The following is a 7,422-nucleotide window of genomic DNA, read 5'->3' on the forward strand; positions in this document are numbered from 1 at the left end:
TGTTGAGGAACAACATAAGGTAGAAGAAGAAGAGAAAGTCGAAGAGCCAGTTGTAGTAGTGATGGGAGATCAAGCAGAAAATCCGAAGGCTTTGATGGACTATTCTCAACCTAAGATTAATGACATTCAGTCAAGCATCGTCAGACCAGCCATCAGGGCTAACACTTTTGAGATTAAGGCAAGCACGATTCAAATGATACAGAACTCAGTTCAGTTTGGAGGTTCTCCTACGGAAGATCCCAACATGCACATCAGGGATTTAATGATGTGACTGAAGATGCTATCAAGCTGCGACTCTTCCCATTCTCTCTAAGGGACAAGGCTAAGAGCTCGTTATATTCTCTACCACCAGGGTCTATCACTAAATGGGAAGATCTAGCTCAAAAATTTCTCACTAAATTCTTCCCCATGGCGAAGACTGCTGCAATCAGGATTGCTCTTACTCAGTTTGCTCAGCAAACTGGAGAATCTCTGTGTGAGGCTTGGGATCGATATAAGGAGATGCTCAGGAAGTGCCCACACCATGGCATGCCTGATTGGATGATTATTAATTGCTTCTACAATGGGTTGGGTGCTACTTAGCCTTGTGGGCAAAAAACTATGATGAGGCTTATGAACTTATTGAACTGATGGCTGCTAATGAGTACCAGAATCCTTCCTAGAGGCTGACTCATGGAAAAGTCGCAGGAATTCTGGAGTTGGATACAGCAACTGCTATCGCTGCCCAACTTAAAGCTTTGACGATGAAGATGGACTCTTTGGCTAAATATGGAGTTAATCAAATCACCAGTGTCTGTGAGCTTTGTGCTGGTGCCCATGAGACTGATCAGTGCACAATTTCTAGTGAATCGGCTTAGTTTATGAGCAACTTTCAGCGTTCACAGCATCCAGTGCCAGCCAACTATCATCACAACAACCGCAATCATCCTAATTTCAGTTGGAGTAATGCTCAGAATGCGGTTCAACAGCCTTATCAGCAGTACACAGCTAAACAGTACAACCCCCTGGTTTTTAGCAACCACAGTATGCACCTAGACAGCAGCTCCAGCTGCAACAATCCAACAAAAAATATGAACTCGAGGAGTTAAAGCTTATGTGCAAAAGTCAAGCTGTTTCTATCAAGACCTTGGAAAATCAAATTGGTGAAATTGACAATACCTTGCTAAATCGTCAGCCTGGTACACTACCTAGTGACACTGAAGTTCCAGGAAAGAGGGAAGCTAAGGAGCAAGTAAAGGCAATTACTTCAAGGTCTGGAAGTGTTGCGAATCCCGAAAACACTCAAGAGTTGACTGAAGAAGCTGAGGCCGAAAAAGAAATAGTGCTGCAGAATAAAGAAGTGGAACCAAGGAAGACTACTGTTGAGCACACTCCGCCTGAGGGTAATACATGGGAGAAACAGATCTATCATCCACCTCCCTTTACCAAGCGGCTGCAGAAGAAAAAGCTGGATAATTAATTTGAGAAGTTTCTAGAGGTGTTCAAGAAACTTCATATCAACATACCTTTCGCCGAGGCTCTCGAGCAGATGTCTAGTTATGCAAAGATTATGAAAGGTATTCTCTCGCGGAAGGTGAAGCTAGATGATTTGGAGACAGTTACTCTCACGGAGGAATGCAGTGTTGTGCTGCAACAGAAGTTGCCTCCGAAGCTTAAAGACCCAGGAAGATTCACTATTCCGTGCACTATTGGGAAAGTGTCATTTGACAGTTGCTTATGTGATTTGGGAGCTAGCATCAATCTGATGCCCTTGTCTATCTTCAACCAGTTAGATCTACCTAATCCTAAACCGACGTATATGACCTTGCAGTTGGCCGACCATTCTATTACATATTCGCGAGGTATTATGGAGGATGTCTTGGTAAAGGTTGATAAACTCATCTTTCCTGTTGATTTTGTAATTCTTGATTTCGAGGAAGATAAGAAAATTCCCATTATCTTGGGAAGACCTTTCTTGGCAACTGGCTGAACCTTGATCGATATGCAGAAGGGTGAGCTTACAATGCGAGTGTTGGATCAGGATGTTACTTTTAATGTGTTCAATGCTATGAAATTTCCTACTGATAATGAGGAGTGCTTAAAAGTGGAGTTGGGCAATTTGGTGGTGACATCGGAACTTGATCAATTGCTAAGGTCCGATGCCTTAGAAAAAGCATTCTTGGGAAATTCGGATAGTGAAGATGACGAAGGTGAAGACCAATTGCAGTATTTGAATGCTTATCCCTGGAAAAGGAAGATTGACATGTCGTTTGAATCTCTTGGAATGGAGGAATTGAGCAAGGCTCCTAAACACCTCAAGCCATCTATTGAGGAAGCTCCTACTTTTGAGCTTAAGCCTTTACCTGAGCATTTGAGGTACGCGTTTTTAGGTGATGCATCTACTCTGCCTGTTATTATTGCATCTGACCTTTCAGGTAGTGATGAGGAAAAGCTTTTAAGGATTCTGAGAGAGTTCAAGTCAGCAATTGGATGGACTATAGCAGATATCAAGGGAATCAGCCCTTCTTATTGTATGCATAAAATTCTGCTGGAGGAAGGTAGCAAGCCCACGGTCGAGCAGCAAAGATGACTTAATCCTATCATGAAGGAAGTAGTAAAAAAAGAAATTCTTAAGTGGCTAGATGCAGGGATCATCTACCCTATTTCTGACAGTTCATGGGTAAGCCCGGTTCAATGTGTACCGAAGAATGGTGGAATTATTGTGGTAGCAAATGAAAAGAATGAGCTTATTCCTACTAGAACAGTCACAGAGTGGAGAGTTTGCATGGACTACAGGAAGCTGAACAAAGCTACTAGGAAGGATCACTTCCCCATGTCTTTTATTGATCAGATGCTCGACAGATTGGCAGGTCATGAGTATTATTATCTTCTGGACGAGTATTCTGGTTATAATAAAATTTGTATCGCTCCAGAACATCAGGAGAAAACTACCTTCAATTATCCATTTGGTACTTTCGCCTTCAGACGAGTGTCTTTTGGTCTATGTGGTGCACCAGCCACATTTCAGCGATGTATGATGGCCATATTTTCTGATATGACTGGCCAGAATGTGGAGGTGTTCATGGACGACTTCTCAGTCTTTGGCAATTCTTTTGATGAGTGCTTGCAGAATCTGGGACAAGTTCTTAAGAGTTGCGTTGAGACCAAGCTGGTTCTCAATTGGAAGAAATGTCATTTTATGGTGCGTCAGGGCATTATTCTCGGGCACAAGGTTTCTAATAAGGGTCTGGAGGAGGACAAGGCCAAGGTGGGGGTCATTGAGAATCTTCATCCACCTATTTCTGTCAAGGGGATTCACAGTTTTTTTGGTCATGCGGGTTTCTACAGGCGTTTCATCAAGGGCTTCTCGAAGATTTCAAAGCCTTTGTGCAGTCTGTTAGAGAAAGATGTTCCTTTTAAATTCGATGACGAGTGCCTTGCAGCTTTTGAGATATTGGAGAAGAGTTTAATCACGGCACCGGTCATAACCGCACCTGATTGGAATGAGCCTTTTGAGATGATGTGCGATGCAAGTGATTATGCAGTTGGAGCAGTTCCTAGGCAGAGGAAGAACAATATATTCCGTGTGGTCTACTATGCTCGTAAGACCCTTAATGGTGCTCAACTGAATTATACTACTATGGAGAAAGAGCTTTTGGCTATTGTCTATGGGTTTGAGAAATTTCGATCTTATTTACTTGGGACTAAGGTGACAGTTTTCACTCATCACGCTACAATTCTATCTCGTCTCAAAGAAGGACTCGAAGCCTAGATTGATTAGATGGGTTCTTTTACTCCAAGAATTTGAACTAGAGATCAAGGACATAAAGGGAACTGAAAATCAAGTCATTGATCATCTCTCGCATTTAGAAAATCCTAGCGCTACTTCATTGGATAGGACGTTGATAAATTAGTCTTTTCCTGACGAGCAATTATTTGGAGTGCAAAAAGAAGAACCGTGGTTTACAGAATTTGTGAACTACCTTATGAATAATGTGATGCCTCCCGACTTACCCTATGCTCAAAGGAAGAAGTTTTAACATGAGGTGAAGTGGTATATGTAGGATGAGCCGTTTCTTTTTCGACAAGGAGCTGACCAGATCATCAGGAGATGTATTCCTTACATCAAAACGAGGGGGGATCTTAGAGATTGCCACTCAACGGCTTATGGAGGATATTATGGTGGAGAAAAGACAGCAGCTCGTGTTCTCCAAATAGGTTTCTTTTGGCCGACGTTGTTTAAAGATGTTCATCAGTTTGTTTTGAAATGTGATCGATATCAACGTGTGGGTAATATGTCTAAGAGGGATGAGATGCCTCTTAATGTGCTTCGCGAGGTTGAGGTCTTCGATGTATGGGGGATTGACTTTATAGGGCCATTTGTCTCATCTTGTAACAATCAGTATATTTTATTGGCGGTTGATTATGTATCAAAATGGGTTGAAGTTAAGGCATTGCCAATGAATGATGCGAAAGTGGTGCTTAAATTTTCTTCACAAGCAGATATTCACAAGGTTTGGTACTTCAAGAGTTATAATCGGTGATAAGGGATCGCATTTCTACAATCGCAAGTTCACTTCTATGATGAAAAGGTATAATGTGAATCATCGCATTGCTACGGCTTATCATCCTCAGTCGAATGGTCAAGCTGAGGTATCTAACAGAGAGATCAAGCGCATTCTGTAGAAAGTTGTGTGTCCATCTAGGAAGGATTGGTCTTTGAAGCTTGATGAAGCTGTTTGGGCATATAGAATAGCATATAAAACTCCATTGGGAATGCCGCCATTTCTGTTGGTTTATGGAAAGGGGTGTCATTTTCCTGTGGAGCTGGAGCATAAGGTATATTGGGCTTTGAAGAAATTGAATCTGGATTTGGATGTAGCTGGTAAGAAGAGGATTCTTCAGTTAAACGAGCTAGACGAGTTTTGACTTCAAGCTTATGAGAACAATAAAATGTATAAGGAGAAAGTTAAGAGGTGGCACGAGAGGGGTCTAGTGCTCAAATCATTTGTGCCAGAGCAACGAGTTCTTTTGTTCAACTCTCGGCTCCGTCTTTTTCCTAGAAAGTTGAAGTCAAGATGGTTAGGGTCGTTCGTTGTCAAAACTGTGTTTCCACATGGAGCGGTGAAATTTTTTTAGAATGATCCGGGCCAAGCATTCAAGGTAAATGGTCAAAGGTTGAAGCATTATTTTGGTGACACGGCAAACCGTGAGGTGGTTAATGCCGTTTTATTGTCCATTTGATTCTACGTCGAGCTAGTGACGTAAAAGAAGCGCTTTTTGGGAGGCAACCCAAGTTTGTTGTACATTCGAAAGTGGAAGAAACAAGGAGAAAAGAGAAAATGACAAAAAAATCAGAAAAAGGAAAAAATTCAGGGCCAACTACAGAAGCTGGGCGCGCCCGCGCTGATCAAGCGCGCGGCCGCGCCGTTTTTCCAGTAACTAAGTGCGCCTGCGCTGTCCTAGCGCGCGCCCGCGCCGGTTTTCCAGAATGTGAGCGCGCCCGCGCTGTCCTAGCGCGCGCCCGCGCTGGGTCCCTGTTAAAAAAATAAAATAAAATAAAACAGTAGTTTATTAAGAGAAAATCGGGGTTTTAATTCCAAAATCAATTTTAACCCGATTTTTACTCTTCCACATCCCATAATTCCCTCTCCCAATCAATTCCATTATTTCCACGATTCCCATAATCAATTCCCACTTCTATTCCTTATCAGATTCACACAACCCCCCCCACCTATAAATTACATACATCTTCTCCACCAATTCACAAACTCTCAAACACACATTCTCTCTAAACACTTAAGTTTTTATTCACTCTTATTTAGTTCTGATGGCACCCAAAAGACAGAGAACTCAAGTTGGAAGCAGCACCACTGATTCTTCTACTGCGAGTGGTGTGAGGCCCGAATTCTCTACTCCTGAGGCTGAGGAGGAGTACACAAGGTTTCTCTCGAAGCCTATTGCTAAGGAGAGAGGATTTCTGCCATCAGAAAATGATGGTAAGCTATTGGAGATGATTTTGGAGATGGGCTGGGTTCCTTTTTGTGAGGTACCCGCTGCTATGCCTATGAGTGTTGTACGGGAAATCTACGCCAACGCTAAGGCGGAGAAGAAAGGTTTTACGGTGGTGAGAGGGCGGACTGTTGAGTACAGTGATGAGGCTATCAGGACGGTGATTGAGCAGCCTGCGAGGAAGGTGGGTCAGGATACTTGGAACGAAAAGTCTCCGGAGGACTTTGATTTGGATCTTATTGTGGCTACTCTCTGTGTGCCTGAGACTTATTGGAAGTTCAAGAGGGGCACTACTGATTACTCCACGTTTTCTGCGTCGTGCATGAACAGGTTTGCACGAGCTTGGAACTCTTTTATTTGTGCTAATATCATGCCATCTTCGTATGTACATTGATCTGGGGATGGTGATATATCAGGGGATCCTGAGGTTTTTTAGGGGAAGTACTATTGGGGTTATTCCGTATGCGTCCATTGTGACGAAGTTGTATGTGGCAGTTGGTGTTCATTGGCCCGCACATGAGCAGCTTCAGAATCCCGGCGCTTCTATTGAAAGTTCTATGCTGCACAGCATGGTCGAGCGGTATAGAGGGAAACCCGATCCTAAGGGGCTTGGTTACTCTTATGCTCATCTTCCAGGTGGTGTGCCTATGGAGGCAGCTACAGCAGGAGGTTCTCAGCATGCCCGTCGAGCAGCTTGGAGGGCTCGGTATGGAGAGGAAGCTGGTTCGTCACAACAGCAGCTGCAGGAAGCAGGAGCAGAGTTGGGAACTAGTTTGAGCTCGACGCAGTATAGGCGTCTCACGAGGGGGATGGATGCGATGCACGACATCCATAGTCGGTTGGCACATGATCTCACCCAGGCACTTGGGATAGCTTTTAGAGCCACCGAGGTTGACATTCAGTGGCCAGTTTTTGGTGAGGATTCGGTGTATCCACCTCCAGACACGCCTGACACTCCACCCGTTGAGGGTGATGATTCTGATTCACAATAGGTATGTCTGATTCCTTACTATTACCTTCACTAAGGATAGTGAATATTTTAAGTTTGGGGGTAGTAGTTGAAGGAATGTAGTTTGTGTGAGTCTCATATAGTTTGAATGCTCATGATAGTTTTATTCCATATAGTTGCATATATTTTGCCATATAGTTTTTTTATTATTATAATTGTTTATATAGTTTCATGCATTTGCATTATAGCATGATCCCTTAGATGATTTTACCGATTAATTGGTGATATTGATGGTAGTGTAGTGATGTCGTATTTAGTGATGTGGAGTCTTATTGAATTGGTTTGCATGCTATAGACACTTGTATTTCACTAAGTCTTATAAGTTGCTATAGTGCTAGATCATAGTCATGATTTGTTTAATTTGTCTAGGTTTAATCGCTTGTTTATATTTGGAATTTAGGGTATTCTCTTAATAATAAAAG

The 7,422-nt window shown here is 42.8% G+C and overlaps 1 non-coding gene across 1 annotated transcript; it reads right to left on the bottom strand.

Moving 5' to 3' along the window:
* Window positions 1-423: 423 nt before the first annotated feature.
* On the bottom strand, window positions 424-530 carry LOC141682188 (small nucleolar RNA R71). The gene has a single exon (XR_012559590.1). It is a non-coding gene; the product is annotated as a small nucleolar RNA R71 (small nucleolar RNA).
* Window positions 531-7,422: the final 6,892 nt, after the last annotated feature.

Source organism: Apium graveolens, chromosome 8, assembly GCF_009905375.1.
Source record: "Apium graveolens cultivar Ventura chromosome 8, ASM990537v1, whole genome shotgun sequence".
In the NCBI taxonomy this organism is placed as follows: domain Eukaryota; kingdom Viridiplantae; phylum Streptophyta; class Magnoliopsida; order Apiales; family Apiaceae; genus Apium; species Apium graveolens.